The following is a 20809-nucleotide window of genomic DNA, read 5'->3' as shown; positions in this document are numbered from 1 at the left end:
TAAGTGCAAAAAACAAATGCACGTTATGCATATTGGGTTTTCCTTCAGAATTCCAATTACGTTTTTACATAATTACTCTGTGCCCTATCACCACCCCACTAAAAAAAAAAAATGTGAACCGATAATTATACTGCAGACCTGCAATCACGCCAAATGTAAAGCTGCTTCTGCTAAATTCATCACAATAATTCCCAAGATGCCCCAATAAGGCTATTTTTTTTTAAATTGTGAATATTTGTGAAATCACAAAACTACTTATGTAAGTAACAAAGAGCTGGTCTGACAAATATTTTCAAGTTGCACATGTGAACTAGGCCACTAGTGGGGTCTCATTAGCCCACATACCAGACCCATTACTAGGCAGGGTAAGAGACCTACAGCCCATTTGTTTCCTCATCTGAGGGGCATATCAGTGCTACAGCCCATATACCAGACCCATTACTAGGCAGGGTAAGAGACCAACAGCCCATTTGTTTCCCCATCTGACAGGCTCATCAGTGCTATAGCCCATATACCAGATCCATCACTAGGTAGGGTAAGAGACCTATAAGCCCATTTGTTTCCCAATCTGACGGGCTCATCAGTGCTATAACCCATATACCAGATCCATCACTAGGCAGGGTAAGTGACCTACAGCCCATTTGTTTCACCATCTGAGGGGCTCATCAGTGATACCCACATCAGAAAAAACAAAGCACATCTCCTATCAGGGAAAGAGCCCTAAGGCCCATTTGTTCCTAGGAACACACCAACCCTCATCCTTCTATTACAGCCAAGAATCATGTGGTGGGGAGCAGGCCAGTCAGTGGGTCAGGCAGATCAGTAAACCTGAATCCTCAAGACCACCACCAGAGTGGCTTTGCGTGCCCTGCTAAAAGTGCCTCAGAAACACCATGTGCACTTCCACTTATATCCCCAAACTGCGTGAAGAACCACACACACAACAAAGCGGACTCATTATGCTCATTGCTGTGGGTGATACACCTACACTCATGCATGTGTCGCCACTGCTGCAAAGCAGAACCCCCCCCCCCCACCCCCGGGAAAATATTTTTCTGGTATTGGGTCTTTTTAAACTTTTTTTTTTTAATGTAACAGCTCTGAAGAGATGTGCTTGCTTTGTGACATGAACCTGCCAACCTGAAGCCCCCCCTAAACTGTCATACTGAATACCTGGATGCAGAACAGTGCCTTTTTCTTTAGGTAACAGCTTGCTGTGGCAGGACTGCTGTTTCAGCTACCAACATCTGTTATAAGAACACATAGTTTTACCATAGCTACTGGCATTAGATTTTTTTTAACCCTTAACAACAGTTTTAGACTAAGACACATCACAGTAAATACATTTAAGAGGCTCCGATACCAAATGATGGGGAATGTGTCTGTGGCAAAAACAGCTCGCAAGTATGACAGATGCAAATGGCCAAACCAAAACACCACTTCCCAAAACAAATGGCCAGCACCAGTGTGTTTTAAGCACTCAAATATTTTATTAGGTTATTTCACAATGTTGATGTGGTTGAAATAACTTAATACAAATTCAAGTGTTTAAAACACACTGGTGCTTGGCCATTTGTTTTGGGAAACAGTGTATGTGGCCCACACATGCCTGTGGGAAGCATGAAACAAAAATAAGGAAGCTGACAATTCATATATGAGATAACTAGGACACCTTTGATACCCAAATTCTTTGTTCTTTCAAGAAATCTCTCTCTTACCACTTTCCACTCACAGGAGAATGATATACTTCTTTTAAAAAAAGAGCAACTACCAAATCATTTTTTAGAGTGCGAATATAAATGACTAGAAGTGACCTGACTGGCTAAAAAAGTAGCTCTAACATTATTGTGACTAAGCTACAAACTTAAACAGCTGTCTTTGTTTGTTGATATAATGCACTGCTCTTGTGCTGTGGCAGTCCGAAGGCTCCCAGGTTTTAAGGCAGATATGAAGTTTATCAATGCCGGATAAACATTCAACATCTCCTCAAGGATTAAATCATAAGCACTGCTTTTTCAGATTCTTAAACTTGGAGATCTCCTCTGCAGCGTGGAGTTGACCATAGCTTTCTATTCATAAATCAGAGAATAAGGGCACTCTGTGTTTGAGGGTAATCTGGTCATTCCACCACGTAATTCTTTCATAAAGCTTGATATAAAAAGACAGAGAGGATTCAAGGGTTAGGAACTCTGATTCCAAAGATTTTGGAAGCACTGTTGTACCTTTGTCATGTTTAATTTGACACCAAGAACCATAAGAACAGAACAGATTCAGCAGACCAGAATACAAAAATATTCTTGCTGGTCAGTGACTTTTGTTTCCAAACACACAGGAAAACGTCTTTCAGCAGCTGTACTCTTTGTACTGGTAAAGTTATCACAGAAAATCTGCTTTCTAGGACTGCCCCTACAAATCACTTTGGAAGGTAGACCCATTTGTTTTTCCCTCAATGAGAAAGGCACCCTTACTGTTCAAGCACTGCAGACCCTGCAGAACTGCAAGGTATAAAGCTCTAAAGGAAGACTGTCTGAATATGTTTCCATATAAGGGTAGATGTGAACCGGTCATAAATCAGAGGGGTAAAAATGTAAGTGCACACTTGGTGAAAGAAAATGGAAAGGACATGTATTAATGATGGGAATCCCACACAAAAAGTCTTGTATAACAATGAGTCAACTTTGAGAGCAGAGATGTGCAGTTAAAGGACACCCTGCAAGTCCATGGTTACTAAAAGTGTGTCCTGCACTGGTAGAGTTAGTAGTATTCATAATACTTGCATCTTTTTTTTTTATCTTGATAAACTTGCTAAAGTGCGAGAGATCACAGAAAAGCTCTAGCATGAAGCTCCTCTGGTCATCATTCTGCATAATGTTCAGTAGCTGATGATTTAAGGGCAGAATTCAGCAGACAGAATTTGCAGGAGTGGTTGGAAATGGGCCTGGAATTAAAGTTGTTCAGATTTTCTTGGAGTAAACTGTCCAATGTTACTTGAAACCACTACGCTGAAACATATGTAAATTCTTTTACTGGGGAGTGAATTGGGAAAAACAAAGGGGAGGGAAGATTGTTGCGAGTCACTGGCAGAGTATCAATCTTCCTGGAGATATCTCTGCTGAACCTAAAATGTCCAGGATCACTGCTCATTTTGAAACCATACTTATATTAAAAATTTAAGAAAAGAAAATGAATAGCCATTATTATTGAATGAATATGGAGAATGAAAGTGTCAGTGGTGCAACAGGCAGCATACTCACCCTTGGTGCAGAAGGCTGTGGGTTCTATTACCACACCAGGTAGATCAATTGCTGACAATGATGTGCAGCATAAGGGGGTATTGCACACCTAAGTGTGCCATCCTTCAGATAAAACATTAAACTGAGACCCCCATCTGCTCGAGTTGTTGGTAGATCAAGTGGATGTCAAAGATCCTATGGTATTCATCGAAAAGAGTAGGGATTCTTTTTAAAATTATTATAATATTTACACTACTGACATCATATTCAACTTATTTGCACTTATTTACATAGTCACATTTCAATTTTTGCATTCCTTTTTTTACTCTCATTCCTCTGTTCATCCTAATTTTCCATAACCAAGATCATACTTTTGCAATATTTCTGACAGTATCCATTTTTAAATTAAATTTATTCTCATTTAATCTTTCATTCAAAAATATCCTTGTTATATGAAACGATTTCCAATCCACATTCTTACCTCTTTTACACTTTTATCCCCATAATAACCATATTCTACAATTTCCATATTTACATTCTTTTATAATTTCATTCTCACGAATATTTCCAATATTCTCTTTGCCCTTTCACAATTAAAAAATGTTCTGTTACCTCCACCTCAACTACAGTAATTACAAATTCCTTATCCTCATTTTTAATATGGCATATTCAAATTTACTGGTAATTTTCTTGTTAATCTCCACAGAAAATCTGCACACTTGTAATATTTTACATCTCTCTTTCCTTGCTTTTATTGCTTACATTTTTCTTTCTCTATATGTTTGCATGGATATGTATAATATTTATACATTATACTCTCGTACCATTCTCTTCTGTTCTTTTCTATATTACATATATTTAATTTCTAGAACAATTTTATCTTGACACGCTTTCATTTCTCACTCAAATATCCTTTTCCTCTTTTTAAGTTTTTCATCTTATCCCAAATTTTTCTTTCATTATTAAAGCTATTGATCCTTTATTATTTTCAAAGTATAAAAACCTTATATAAATTCAAAGATGCTGCATGAACTATAGGATTAAAAAACCCTTACCCTGCTCCTTGTTTTCTTACATATAATGGACCTCTTTTAATCAGATTTAATTTGGATGCCCAAATAAATGCAAATTTTATTGAAGATAAATATTTCTCCTGTCTTACAGGTACCATCACTACGTTCATTAAATATGCTGTTTTTCCTAATAGCACAGAATTAAATGTACTTTTTTTTTGCTATACAACTTATATGTCCTCCAAAACAAACATATATTTCTAAATTTTTGCATCATATTCTGTCACTGTATTATTCTAAGCTGATCACTACCAAATTTTATTCCTAAAATTTCATTTTGTCTATTAAACTGTATCCCTTCTATTTTTCCGGTTATTTCCTAAACATTTACTTTTATCCTAATTTATACTTAGACCTATATCTTTCAACTCAACTAAGTTTCTTAAAAGCTATCTCTATCCACTCTTCATTTTTAGTCATTAACACTATCATCTTCATATAAAGGCATCACTGGCATTTGTATACCCTCATTTGTGCTACATTCTGCTTCTCTTAATGACACATTTATTTCATTAACAACTGCATTTATAATCAACACAAATAAAATACTATTTGCTGGACAGTCCTGTCTTATTCCACATCTTATGTTTAATTTCTTCACCTAACCAACCACCTATTACTAATCTTACTTTATTTTCATAGACTGACAAAATGATTCTTATCATCTTTCCACTTACATTATACACTTTTAAAATCTCCCATAAACTTTCATGCTGTATATAATCAAATGCTTTACGCATATCACTTGTCACAACCTTAAGCTCTAAATTTCTATTAAATCTACCATATCCCTTATTATTAAAAATTCTTGACTCCCTTTCCCTTTTCTTCTAAATACTATTTCTGTTAATAATTTATTCATTTTATTTTCCAGTCTCCAGAGATTACTTGATTTTGCCAATGTAAATGCCTTGGAGCAGTTGGTTGACACCCCCACAAGAGGTGAAAATATCTTGGACTTGGCATTCACCAGCATGAGTAACCACTGCAGTGTCCCTACAGTGTCATCATCCCTGGTAAGATCCGACCACAAAGTAGTCACTTTTGAAGTGACCATCTCCGCCGACATCCCCTAGCTAGGGTGGGACAAAAAAATCTTCTCCAAAGCTGATTACAACCTCCTGAGGGAAGGTATAAACAGCTTCACAGCCCCCTCCCCCTTCACAGAAACTGGAAATGTCCAAACTTACACCAAAGTACTATGTGAGCATTTATATAGCTGCATGGAATACCAGACAGGACGAAATCATCCTCCACATGGAAAAGTGAACCTGTCTGGTGGACATCTACAATAAATAAACTCTTTAATAAAAGGAAAAAGAATGCTGTCCAGGACCAAGAAGGAGCAGGTGTCTAATTGGAAGCAATCTCTCCTTAGCCTGAACAAGCAAATAAGAGCACTAGTGAAATCCTCCAAAGCAAACCTGGAGTCCAAACTGGTCACATCTACTAAAGACAATCATAAGGCTTTCTTCACATACGTCCGTAATCTCAAAGTCTGCTCAGAACTGGTTGTTAAGGACACCACATACACAAACCCTGTAGATATACCCAACCTGCTGGCAGACAGGTTCAGTGAAAACTTCACTCTACTGCCGCCCCCCATCAGTGGAACAGGACATCCCCAGTACCTGCCCCCCTCCCCTTATCTCTAGGGAGCAAGTCATCACTGCCCTCTTAAAGGCATAAAATACAGCCTCCATGGGACCTGATAACATCCCAGGCTGCATCCTACATGAACTCAAGCAGGAACCTGCAGCACCATTAGGCACCCTATTCAACAAAAGCCTGAGTACCGGCTTTGTCTCAGCCAAGTGGAGGACAGCTACTGTCATCCCTTTGCACAAAGGTGCATCATCCACCGATCCAGGAAATTATAGACCCATCAGCCTAACTCGCCTGATCTGCAAGGCCATGGAGCAGATTATAATGGACTTCATTAACAAGGACACTGGCAACCTCCAGACACTTGATCCGACACAGTCTGGTTTTGTCGAGGGGAGGTCATGCCTGTTCAATTTGGTCAACTTCTTTGAGACAGTCACCAAGGCCATAGAAGAGGGGAAGTTAGTGCACAATGCCTACCTTGATCTGGCCAAGGCCTTCGATACTATTCCCTACTCAGGTATCAATCCATATGCTACCAGATGGGTAGCAAACTGGCTCACTGATAGAACCCACTTAGTCAAAATAGGGAAAGCCACCTCAAGTAGTAGACCCGTAACAAGCAGTGTATCCCAGGGATTGGTCTTGGGTCCTCTGCTGTTTGGTATATACTTCAAGAGGTGCAGGCCAAATCTAGTGGGCTATGGCTGACCAAGTGTGCAGATGACTGCAAGCTGGGTGCTGTCATCAATTCCCATAGTGATGTGGACATCCTCCAAGAGGGTCTCACCCAAACAAATGACTGGTGCCAGAAACATGGCCTCAAACTGATTGCCAAAAAATGCATCATCATCCTTTTTGGGGAAAATGACATCCCACAAATTATCACATTGATAATAAGGCACTAAGCACACAATAAGCACACAATCAGTCATGAGACTCTTGGGAACCGAGGTTGATAGCAAACTGACTTTTGACCACCATACTGCCTTCGTTGTACGGAAAAGCTTTCTACATGGCCCACTTCATTAGTAAGGATATCTCATCCAGGGACAAGGTGGTCATAACATCCCTATATTCTTCCCTTATATGACCAATTATTGAATACAATGCTCCTTTCAGCACGTACCTCGCAAAGCAAATGCAGCAGCTGGAGAGACCCCAGAGATTCTTCACCCTGAGAATCCATGGCCTCAAACATCTACCCTCCACAGATAGGCTAAAAAACCCTGTCCCTCTACTCAGTTTCTTACAGACTCCTTAGAGGCGACCTCTGTCTGGCATACAAAGCAAGCTCAGTCTCCACCCTGAGGGGACTGCTGCATATCCGCAAGACAAGCTCCACTCAAGTAACCCGCACTTGAGGCCTCAACCTGGTCTGTGACATCAATAGGACTTGTTGGCAGGACAGATTTGTGTCCTGGAGACTCCACCTTTTGTGGAATAGACTCCCTCTCCACGTAAAGCAGAGTACCTCATTAAACCTATTTAAGCGCAATCTAGATAACTGGATGGGGAACAGAAAATACACCCCTGGGATTCCACCTATGTCCCTGCTGGACAGCGGCATAGGGTGCTGACGTGTTGGAACATGGGCTAAATTCTTGCCTAGGCATTTAGGGGCCTCAGGGCCAAAAGCCTAGTAACTTCCTATGATTATTTTCATACATATCTTATAATCCACATTATTTGACACTACTGGTCTCTAGTTCCTTATATCTTCTATTTCTCCTTTTTTCCATATGAATTTTATAACTCCAGTCCACATTTCTATCTTTCACCCCTTTCTCTAACTATTCATTTAACACCTCTACAAAATACTACTTCTGCCGATCTAGCATGTTCTCTGTACATGGAATATTTAATCCCATCCAGCCCTGTAGCAGATTCCATATCCACTGTCCTTTATATGCTTTCCATTTCTTTCACAGTTATGTTCAGTTCTATTTCCATATTATCTTCTTTAATTAGGTTTTTCCACTCTCCAATTATGTCTTTCTGTATTATATTTTTAAAAAGTCTTATTTACATAAGCTATTACATCCAATATTTCCTTTTGTGTTTTGACAACCTCTTCCTTTTCATTTATTTCTCTTATTACCCTTCTATTTTCTTTTACCACTTTGTTTAGATATGGTGCCACCTCTTACTTTCTTTCCCCGCAACAAATACATTTGTTTAAATGGCATTTTTTTAACTTTTTCTTGATTTATTTCATAATCATGTTTCCTTTTTCCCCAAATCCTTTATCTTTTTTAACCTACTTGAATGCTTCCTAACTACTTTATACTTTGTTTCTCTCCTACTCTTTTTGACTTTTGCCATTCTAAAAAAAGTTATACTCTTCCTTAAAACATATCCACCAACTTGTCCAAGTATCATAAAACATGCTCATACCTGTATGATAATCCCATAAGTCTAATATTTTCCCTACCTCTACCTATTTTATATACCCCTCTTTTTCCTGAATCACTATCCATATTGCCACATGATCTGAAAACCTGTTATTCTTATTCCTTTGTTTAAAATTTTCAAACTTTCCAAATCAAACAGTAATCAAGTTCTGTTTTCAGGTTCCCTCTTTCATAGGTCCATTGTTATCAATCCCATACATTTAATTTTTCACTTTTCAGAATCTCTATTACTTCAACATATCTCCTTTTCTCCTTTTTCTTAAATCACATTTAAAATCCCCTCCTATTATAATTTGCATATTGATGCTCATATAAAGTATTTTCGTGAACATTACTCTCTCATTTTGTGCGACATATGGATATACTGCAACAATTCTGTACACTTGCTTTTTCCATCTAACATGAAATACTATTATTCTGCCAAAGTAAACCCAAAATGACTACTGAGTTTTTAATTAAAATTCTAATGCCTGAACATGTTTTAATTCCTATATTCCAAATACTTCCTTCCCATAATTCCTTTACTTGTAATCTCTCCCTTCTGACAAAATTCTTGTCTGCTAATATTATAATATCCATATCAAGCATTTTAAACCATTCTAATACACACAACCTTTTTTAATACTCTTTATACTATTTACATTTACAGCTAAAATTCTCACTTTAAATTAATTTGCTTATTTCATCCTTTGCTTTTTTTTTTTAATTTCTCTCAAACCTACATTCTTAAAGCTTTCATTTACTTTCACCCTTTTACCAACTGATTTTTTTTTTACCTTTAATCACCCACTTACGATCATCTTCTTCACTTGAATTTACTATTATTTCCTCCTGATCTTCGTCACCCCTTATGTACTTATCCTTTCCTTGTCTTTTATATTTGATACCTTTGTCTCAATTTCTTGTATTTCTTCTTGTATGTCTTCTATTTCTTGCATACTTTCTTGCTCATGTTCTTTCTCACCCCTTTTCCTTCAACATTTTCTTTACAGGCCATCCATGAACATCCTGTTAATTCACATTTTACACATTTCAATTCATATATTTGCTTCATAACCTACTTTACCACAGATATAACATTTTCTTTTACCACAATTACTAATTAAATGATCATTTTTACCACACAACAATCACATTTTCAGTTGCCCCCAATATTTTACAAACCTTCTATTCTCTTCTACATGTATCACACTTAGAATATGAATTATATTTTCCTTTTTCATTTACAATACAACAGTACGTTCCCAACCCCCAGTCCATAAACCTCTATTATATATTTTTGTAATATCCATAGCCTCTTTACATACAGTCTTTAGATAGTCCTTCAATGTTTCTTTTTCTACTTCAGTTAGAAACTGCACATTTGCCTTCTTTTTTGTCTCTCAATTAAAAGCTTGCACGACATAAATTCCAAGGACTATAATTTTTCTTTAACTCATTGTTCTAGAAACGATTCCCTGTATTACCCTGATTCAAATAAAATGTCACAAAAAGTGTTTGTATTAATGTGAATAAATGCGCTTAGCTCTCTGGGAGCAATACCCAATGGCAAAACAATATTGTCCCATACTTTATACCTATAGAGTTCTTTACCTTTGTTACTGCTTATCCTTACAAGGTACTTCTTCCTTCTTTCATCCATCTTTTTTCTTCCCTTTCCTCTCCTTCTCCCATGGTTTTTGCATACTACCTTTTTACTTCTTTTTTATCTCTCCTACTTCTTCCTGGATTCTGTCCATAATTTCTACCCACGATGCTGCATGTTCACTTTCAGGTTCACACTGAATACTTAACTTCTTAAGATACACATCCCACAACCCTCCTGATTGGGGGGTTGTAATCATACTTTCTCGCTGTGTTCCGCTGTCTCCCTCGAACAATCTTTCCTGGAACAAACATTGCGTCTTGCAAAGGTTCAACCACCTTCCCTTCCTTCTCCTCTTTCTTCTCTCCCTTCTCATTTGCTTGAACCAACTTATCTACTCCTATTTTCTCCTCTGTTACTAACGTTTTTTGCGCCAACACCTATCTCTTAATTCATTCTTCTTCCACAAAAGACACAGTTTCCATACTCCTCCCTGCTTCTCCAAGTCGCCTCCACACCCAGACCAGAAGCAGGAAGCATCACCAAAAAAAAGCAGAGCCCCCGTATGCAAAAGTGTAGGAGTTCTGTATTTAAAATCCACAAATAGAGTATGTACATTTTATACAATTTTCATAACATATTCGCAATATTTACAACATGAACATTACATATATCTATTTTTAGCTTTTCAAATTTTTACTCTCCCAACTCCTTTCTCCACAACCAAAAGCTTACTTTCTTAAAAATGTCTGATAACCATTTTCCGTAGTATTTTACTTCATTAACTCTTCAATCCATATTATACAAAATAACTTTTCATCCAGTTTGTTTATATTCTCTGGTTTTGCATTTTCATGATGTCCATATGTGATCATGTCTCTACTTATACATTTTATATTTTTTAAATAATTTAAGTGTCCTTTCTCATATGTTTCTTTCCACAATTTATATACCCTTTTATACTTTATAAAAACATGTTCAGCTATTTTGAACTCCCCACAATAAATACAAACTCTGCCTTTTTTGCTTTATATGGCGTATTTGTTTTAACTGGGAGTTTACTTATTGATAATCTCCATAAGAAATCTGCACATTCTACATACTTTTTCATTTCTTCATTCTTACTTTTATTGCTTTGACTTTTTCTTCACCTATGTGTTTCCAAGGATAAATATAACAATTTTCTCCGTTATATTCTTATACCATGTCTTTTTCTGTTTCCTATATCAATTTCCATAATATTTTCTCTTGATATAATTTTATAACAATAAAACTTTTTTTTTTACTTCTTTTCAAGCATTTACGTTTTTCACAGATTTCTTTATTTTAATTTATTTATTTATATTTGTTGACCGGGAGTGTCCGACTGGACGTATGTCCATTTTTAGCGGAGGCCCGGGGAGAAAAGCTCCACAGTTAAAATAAACAGACAGTAGTTACATTGGATTACATAGCGATTAACAATTTACATAGCAATTACTTACAACATATTTACAGATGAAGAACATAGTACATCAGTAGACAACTAGAATCTTTATCTGTGAAGTACATAACAGACATTAACAAATGTTACAATAAGAAATTCCTGCTGTATAATAAGTACTAGGCTTATGAGCATTTGAGCTTGCTATAAGTAAGGTAGTTAGTGGAGTGGAAAGAAAGGTAGTGCTTTGATGGGGTAGGTGATATTAGAGTGGGAGTTGCAAGGGCATAGCCAGCATGTTTTTAGGTGCGCTTTTAGTAAAGTTTTGAAGTGGGTGCATGATGGTATGGAGGTAATTGTGGGTGGGAGGGAGTTCCATAATTTGGCTATGGTGCAAGAGAATAGTGCTTCACAAGCAGAGTTATTGGCTTTAGTGATCTGCAAGTGATTTTTATTGCTGGATCTTAGTGGTCTGGTGGTGCGATAGGTTTGGAGTAGATTCTGGAGGGATGGGATATTTAGTGGATGGTTTACTAGTTTGTGGGCGAGTGAGAGTTGATACCATTGAAGGAGGTGAGGGAGTTCAAGCCAGCCCAGTTCAGCAAGTGAGAGACAGTGGTGACTATGGTAGGATGCCCCTGTGGCGAATTTGGCGATTTTGTTGTAGCAGGTCTCTAGCTTGTTTAGATCACATTGCCTTAGGTTGGTATATATTAGAGAGGCATAAAGTAGGGTGGAGATAAGGTGGAAATTTGCTATTGAAATCTTTGCTGCTTTGGTGAGAAGTTGCTTATTTCTGTATAACGCTCCTAGTTTTTTGTGGACTTTTTTATGGTCATGGATATGTGAATGTCAAATTTTATGTTTAAATTTAAATTTTATTTTATTTTTATGTTTTTCTTCTATCATTCTTGTCAATTTTTCTTTATCTTGCATTCCTATTAATACTTCATACAAGTTTAGTGAAAATATATATACAATTGGATGTATTAAATTCAACCCTCCTCCTTTGCTGTTTATATAAACAATGCCTCTTTTAATATGGTTAAGTCTTGATCCCCATATGAATGCACAAATTACATTAATTATTTTTCATACGTTAATGGAATCATGCAAACATTTGCGAAATGTGCAATCTTGTGCTGTAGAGTTTGTTTATGCCAGGGGACCACCAGAATGGCTTCCTTTTTTTGGAGGAGAGTGTCTTGGTTCTATTGGGTATGGCGAGATCCATGCATTTGTGTACATGTTCATACAGTGCATTGGTGTATCAATTTGGCGGTCATACAACTAGTCTCCATTTGCATGGGTGCTGTGAAGTTAGCCACCTCTGTTTTTAAGAGCTCAAAGTTAGATTTGGAGACGTTTTTCATGATGGTTACCTTTGCGCGGGGGGGGGGTGGATTTCCAAGTTGATTAGTTTGTGGTCGGATCTAACCAGGGAAGAAATGACTATCGGTGTAGAGCAACGGTCTCCCATGTTAGTAATGACCAGGACAAGGATGTTGCTACCTCTAATGGGGATAAGAATGAACTGGTGCAGGGCATTGGAATTAATGAATTCCAGGAAATGTTGGGCAAGTGTATTGGTATGAGTAGTTTTCCCAGTTAATGGAGGGGGTAGTTGAAATCGCCCAGTATTAGTGTGTTAGGATGGACCCTAATATTCTCCAGGGTGCTTAGGAACGTGGAGTGTGAGTCTTGGGAAATGGTTGGGGACCAGGCTACGACCTGAATCACTGTCTTATCCAATGTTAGCTGCACCTGAAATATCTCTGATGTGTTATGCTGGGGTACCAGTCTGGAGATGTGTGCATCCTTTATGAATATGGAAACACCACCGCCTTTGGAGCTTCGGTCCAAGTTCTGGTGCAGAAAGGTGTGGAATGAGTTTTAGCTTTTTGTTGTAGATAGACTACCTAGTGCTTACCATTCCCACTGACAAGCTAGAAGGCTTCCCTCCAACACAGAAAGGCTTGGGGGGCTCAGAAGCTTACAAACAGTCCTGGATACAGCAAATCTGTATCTGGACTAGACTAGTTACAGGAAAGATGGGAAACTAGCGCAAATGCGGACTTTAAAACCAGAAGTTGAAAGAGATGGAAAAACTGCCCAAATGGCCAATAAACTACAATTTTCTGGGCCAGAAACCACTCCTCTTGTAGTAGACAGACTGCTTAGTGCTTACCTCTCCCACTGACAAGTTAGAAGGCTAGTTACAGGAAAGGCAGGAAACCAGCTTAGAGTTTTTTTTCTGAACTGAATTCAATTATTGTTTATTCAAATCTGAACAGTTAAAAAATGCCAAAAAATATACGTATCAGCAGAGAAGCAAACTCAGTCAGAACACAAGGAGATTCTAGCAAAGTTTTTATTTTTTATTTTTTAATTCAAGTGAAGCGGGAGAAAGCAGGAACAGAAGATAATTCAAGGTTAAGAACCTAAGTGGGTTGGCTTTCTCAAATGTCCTCTCTGTATTAGGGAGAATGAGCTAATGACACTAAACTGGGAGGAGTGTCCCAGATCAAATTTACAGTAGGGGCGGGCAACTGCAAAGCCACCAAGTACAAGAACAATACACCAATAGGCAGGGTGGGTGGGAAACAATTACAGCTACTAGCTACACTATTAGGCAGAAAACACTACAGAAATGTTTATCACAGCAGAAAAACAGCAGTGAGCCACTAAATGAAAGTTTTAAACAGATAAAGGACCAAGGAGACTCTAGAGAATGCTTTTAACTACAAACAAATCAGTTATATGATACACTCCTTGGCATGAAATCAGAACAAACAAATAGCAAGCCTCTATCCAGACTACGCTACCGGACTAGAACAAAGAAATCTCACAAAAAAACGTACAGATAGCGAACTCACAAACAGAAAATACAACTCTCAGTATGAAAAAGCAGTTTACAGTTAAGTAATTCAGTAAAAATGCAATTATAGTAATGAAACATTATCTAGCAATGAAAAATACAGTTAAAACAGTATAAATCAGTACACAAATGCAGTGAAACAGTGCAAAATGTAGTAGATTAGCTGTATAGCACAATTATAAGTGTTAAAGAAGTACAATTAATTTAAATAAATATAAGAAATAACTTATTCTGCTCTTGGAGTCTTAGGGAATTTCTGCTTTGTCCCAGTGATGAATCACCACTCAACAGCCTGGTAAATATGCATGTGATATAAACTTCATCATTTTCTATGATGCTTTGCGGCTCATGTTTCCAATGTTTTTCAGCCACTTAAGTATCATAATGTATGCACAATCTCTAGTGCAATAGTCTTGCCACATTATTATGCCTTTCCGTATACAGTCCTTCTGCCATTAGTATGTCGCAACCAGCAACGAGGTGTGCAACTATTTCCAATTCTGTTTTACAAAACCTACATTTGTCTGTTTCGCCCACGTGGAGTCCCAATTGACTTTGTAAACCAACATGTACGTAGCCCACTATCCTGTGCTGCCAATATTAACTTTTCATCTCTTGGTTTGAATTCGCCTCTCCTTAACCATTCCTGCATTCGTTCCTTATCAACATGAGGTTCTTCCATAAGTTTTTTACACTTGCAGCTATATTTATGCATTTTCTACATTTCTTGCCTTCTCATCTGGTCCTTCACCTTAAACTTTCTTTTGTTTTGGGACATTCCATTGCTGCCTGATTTTTATCTACTTCTGGTTTGATTTCCATTCCTGCTTGATGCCGATGTGCTTCTGCTAGACTAAGCAGAGAAGTAATCTTAGATTTATTCTCCTCGTGTTTCAAAACGTTCACTATGTCTGGATCATGTGAGATCAGCAGATGTGTGGAGTCCCACAATTGCAGATCTATACATGTAATCAATTTCAGGGAGGCCCATCCCTCCTTCAGAATGGGGAATATATAATCTTGGTATGCAATGATTTTTATAAATCATTTGGTGAGCATGAAGCATCCTTCATGTTTTCCTGTCTAATCCATCCAACACGTTTTGGGGCCAGTCAGTCACTTCAAAACTGTAAGTTAGGACAGGAAGAGCAAATTGGTTTATAGCTTGGATTTTTTTCCTAGATGTCAATGCTGTTTTCAGGATTAATTTAAGTCCTCTAAAACATTCCTAAGTTTTATTTGCATTTGTTCATGTTTTATTGTTGATGCATCAATTCCCAAATATTTATACACTCCCTCTTGCCCAAGTTCTTTTATATTGTATTCTTGTCCCAAATTGATGTTTTCCTGGTGCTGCAGTTTTCCTGCTTTAAAGGTTGCTTTTTCGCATTTATCAAGACCAAATGACATTCTTATATCATCTGAAAAAGGTTTGGCAGCTTGCAGTTATACTTTCAGTTCCTCCACCTGATGAGCCATACAATTTTAAATTATCGACAAAGAGAAGATGAAAAGTCTTTACACTGTTGTTTTCTAGGAGCCAAATTATAGCCTTGGCCTAAACTGTTAAGTACACAGCTTAATGGGTTATGGGCAAGGCAGAATAGTGGTGACAGAGTCACCCTGGAATATCCCCCTTTGAATTTTTATCCCTGGAATAATAATTTGTCCTTTATCATGGCTTAATTTCAAAGTGGTCTGCCACTGTTTCATGGTCAATGTAATGTAGTTGATCAGTGTAGGGTGCATCATATATATTTTTAAAGCACTCTCTTATCCATGAATGTAGGATACTATGAAATGCTTTTTTGTAGTCATTCCATGCCATATTTAAATTCTTCCCTTTTTTACAATTCTCCACTATGACTTTTAACAACAAATTAATTTTTGTTCCATATGACTTTCTTTTATTGCCCTTTTGTTCCATTGCTATAATTGAGTTTTCTTCTAAATGACTATAAACTCTGTCAGCATCAATTCTCGTGTATAGTTTATAGATCATCGGAAGGCAAGTTATTGTTCTGTAATTTTTAAGGTAGCTTACAGGTTCACTCAAGTAGGAGCACTGTTTTTCCTATTGTTATCCAGGTTGGTGTCTGTTCAAGGTGTGCATATAAATAGTTCTTACTCCTGTCTAAATCTTGTTATGATATTAATACTTTTAACCAAAAGTTAGGTACTGCATCTGGGCCTGGGGTTTTCCAATTAGAGGCTTTTCTTAACTTCGTTTCAATCTCTCTGGCTGTTGCTTCATCCAATTTCATATCCTGTACCAATAAACTTATTCTTTTACTTCTTCTATCCATTTAGCATCTTTCCTATGTTCAACAGGATCTTCATAGACACTTCTCCAAAATGTCTATTTCTTTTTTGGGTGGTCTTTCAATTCCTTTTACCTTTGTTTCCCAGTTCTCTAAAAAAAACGTTTTTGGGTCTTCAATAAATTGCTTATTTTGTACTTTTCCTTTATATTTATCTGTATATCTTCTAAGTTTTTCTGCTTGTGTTGGGATTTTTAGTTTATTTGCAATAGTGCATGATAGATCCTGGTCTGTTCTAATACTGCACATTGCTTTTATCATATCTATCTTTGTTAGTAATTTTGCTGATCTGTTCTCTCTTCTATATTCCTCTAAAAGTGACACATCTTAATTGCTTTATAGTTTTCTCTGTTTGATACTTCAGGATCAAATTTTATTTCTCCCCTTCCTTTCCCTTACTACCCTGTGTTCTAGTGGTAGAACTTTATCAGTTATTAATTTAGCTGCAGAGTAATATATCCTGTTTACTTCCGTTTTATCGCATGGATCTCCATGGACAGTCCTCATTACTGTGGTCATTTGTTTTATCAGACTTCTGACTTTTGAGGTTTTATTGACCTCCTGCAGTCTATTTCTTTCATTGATCTTAATATGTCTATGTCTAATAAATCAATCAACTCTTCCCTTAGTTCCTTTTCTTCTAAAATGAGGGCACATTTTTTTGTTTTCCATTTCCTGTGGGCATTCTATAGACAGTTCTATAGCATCTTCCTGTGGCAGATTCTCTTCAATTTCATCCTGTGCCATCCGTTGCTCTGTCTTATGGGAACTCACTGGCATATCGCACCTCAACATTGGCTGCAGGAAACTGTTCTTTCCCTTGCTGTCCAGCTTCAAGTGAATGTTTATACTGATTTCCTGTGGAAAGCTCCAAAATATCTTCATATGGCACCTGACCAATTACTTCCCATTCCACTGGCTTCCACTTAGGCTGGATATTCATTATTCTATCCTGTTGTGGTGCTTTCTGAATTAAATTTTCTACACTGAATCCTTCACGTCACAGGTACTCCATAACCTCAATTTCTATTTCTTAACTTCTCCATTACTAATCTCCTTTTTACTTTTCCTCTTTGTCTTCTTATTTTTTGTATTGTAAAGTTTTCCATGTCCAGATTCCTTTGCCTGTATTTCTCTTCAAATATATTTGGTGCTGCTCTTTTTGTATTGGTTAGTTTTGCCTTCTCCTTTGCATAAATATTACACCATATTAAATCTCTATTTCTTTTACATGTCCATATTTCGTCTTCTGATGTCTCCATATCTGCTGCTTCTCCTTACTTTGGGGACTCACTCCATCATGCTGTGATGTAACCAGTGTTAGACCTTCTACACCAAATCCTTCACTTTGCAGGCACTCCATAACTTCAACTTCTATTTATTAACTTTTACTTTACTAATTTTATTTTCTACATTCCCTCTTTGTGATATTTTTTTTCTTACTGTGAAATTTTCTATATCTGGATGCCTTTGCCTGTATTTCTCTTCAAATATCTTTGGGGCTGCCTTCTTTATATTGAATAATTTGGCTTTCTCCTTTGCATAAATATCGGGCCATATCTAATCTCTTTCTTTCACATGTCCATATTTCTTTTTTTATACTTTTCAAAAATCTCTAGGTTTTGTTTATATTTTCGCACTTCCTCACTTGCTTCTTTTTCCAAACAGATCAAAGTTTCTTGATCTATATACTGTTTTTCACAAATCTGTTGTATTAATGAATACAAATTTTTATCTGAAGCTTCCGACAGTTTTTCTTGTAGAAATATTTTTCTTTCCTACAATTTCTCTCTTAATCGTTTTGTAGATCTTGTGTCTGGAAATTCTGGGTTTTTTGCACAATAGTAACAACACATAATTTCTTTATTTTCCTCAATAGTCCACTTTATAATCTTTATGGCTCTTCTTTGGCCTATCAGTCTTTGTGACTTTTTTGTGGACTACTACCTCTTACAACGGGGGGGGGGGCATCCTCCCCTTGGGTCTGGCCCCATTGCATGAATGTTTCTGTATTTTGTGGATTCTACACTTTCATCTTTTCCAGTCCTGACACCAGTGTGCCTACCAGGACTGGGCACTTCTTTATCTTGGGTCTTGTGCACCCAGCTATCTTTTTTAATTTTTAACCTACTTCTGTACATGATATATACTATATAAATACAGTCTACATCAGTGTCATCTTGGTGAGATTTTGTGAAAAATAGGATCCACCTTTCGAAAGTACTCACCAAGACATGAGGATGAATTCATTTCTGTACGAGTTTGAATGCTCTCCAAAATATACAAATGGTTCTTATTTTAACTATCATTTCTTTCCATTGTTTTTCTCTCAGTTGTTCAGTTCCAAACTTTATTCCTAGAATTTCTATTTCATCTTTGTTAAACTTAATGCCTTTTATTTCTTCCGAAAAATCTAATCTTTTAATTTTCTCTTGATTAATAGTTAATCCTAGCATTTTTAATTGTTTATTGAGCGTTTCTATAGCTATACTCATCCATTCTATATTTTTAACTGCTATTACTATATCCGCATATGTAAATATCACTGGAATTTGAATTCCTTCTGGTGTTTGATATTTTGCTTTCTCTAGTATTAGATTTCATTTAGTGAGTACTGCATTCATAATTATGGCAAATAAAAAGCTATTTGTTGGGCATCCTTGTTTAATACCACTTTTTAATTCTACTATTTTGCTTAACCATTCATTAACCACCAACCTACTATTTTCCTTAACCATTCATTAACCACCAACCTTACCATCCATTAACCACCAACCTTACTTTGTTTTCCTTGTTTACTGATTTCAAAACATCTTATTGCTTATGTTATTTACTTGTAAAATCTTCCATAATGTTTTATGCAGAATTTTATCAAAACCTTTAACATCTACTACTAATAATTTTAATTCCATTTTTCTATTTATTACATCATCTACAAGTTCTCTTATTACCATCAGAAGTTCTTGACTTCCTTCATATTTTGTTCCAAATATTGTTTCAGTTAGTTTATTTGCTTTACTTACTATTCTTTTTCTATTACTTTCATGAAAATCGTGTAATCTACATTATTGAACACTAATGGTCTCCGATTTTTTATATCTGTCATTTCTCCCCTTTTCCATATAAATGTAATCACGCCTAGACATATTTTTCATCATGTATTCCATTTTTAAACCATTTGCTCATTACTTTTAGAAAATATTATTTTTGCCAATCTTGCATGTTCTTATACAGTAAGTATTAGAGTGCATCTATGCCTGTAGCTGCTTCTATATTCACTGTTTTTAGTACATTTTTAAATTCAGTTGTTACTTTCTCTTCAATATTTTTATTTACTTTCTCAGTTAGCTTTTTTAATTCCCATTTATCTTTTATTATGTCACATATTGAAAAAGTTTCCGGTATGTGCTCTTTGACTGTTTCTATGATTTCTTTTTTGCATTCACAAGATCACCTTTTTTATTTTTCCAATTCTCCTATGGCTCACTTTTTTCTTTAACAATTTTAAGCATAGTGCTACTTCTTTCCTACCTTATAGAAAATATCTTTGTTTAAATAACTTTTTTAATGTTTTTCTTGATTCATTTCATACAACCTTCTTTTTCTATAAACTCTTCTATATTATCTGTCATGTTTTTAAATAATTGATTACAAATTCATCATTATCTTGCAATCTTTTAAACTTCTGCCATGCTAGTAGTTCTCTTCTGTATTTTTCTTTTAAACTAATCCAACTTGCCCAATCTTTACAACATTCTCTCATGTCTATATGATCTTGCCATAATTGTTGTATTATATCCTTTACATCCTTATTCAGCTCTAATTCATTCATTCTTTTTATTTTTCTACCTATTTTATGTAATTTATTTTCTCTTGAATCTCAATCCATATGGCTAAGTGATCTGAGAACCCTGTAATTTTGCATCCTTGATGCAGTATGCTTAGGCTGCCTGAAACGGTACAATAATCAATTTCAGTTCTTACATTTCTTTCATATGTCCAGTTCTTGTTTTCCCATAAATACATCTTATTGTTTTTATGTCTGAGATAACTAACGTGTCCCTTTTTTCGTCTATGTCTTAAATCACAGATGAAGTCTCCCATTACTATTTTTTATATGTTCACTATTACATAATCCAATATTTTCCTAAACATAATTTCTCTTTGCTTTTGCAAACTATATGTATAAAGCATGATTATTCTGTAAATTTGGTTCTTATATGTTTAGTACTACTCTTCTTCCAATCAACACTACTGTGTAATCCAACATTTCTATG

General features: G+C 36.3%; 1 protein-coding gene across 1 annotated transcript in view; it reads right to left on the bottom strand.

The window, feature by feature from the left end:
• The window catches only part of TIMELESS (timeless circadian regulator), a 955757-nt gene that overhangs the window by 359171 nt on the left and 575777 nt on the right, over positions 1-20809 (bottom strand). The gene's annotated exons all lie outside the window — the stretch shown is intronic.

The sequence above is a fragment of the Protopterus annectens genome, chromosome 9.part0 (assembly GCF_019279795.1).
Source record: "Protopterus annectens isolate FY-2018-M chromosome 9.part0, PAN1.0, whole genome shotgun sequence".
In the NCBI taxonomy this organism is placed as follows: domain Eukaryota; kingdom Metazoa; phylum Chordata; order Ceratodontiformes; family Protopteridae; genus Protopterus; species Protopterus annectens.
Note: the sequence above shows the minus strand (reverse complement) of the source record. Positions and strands in the feature narration are given on the sequence as shown.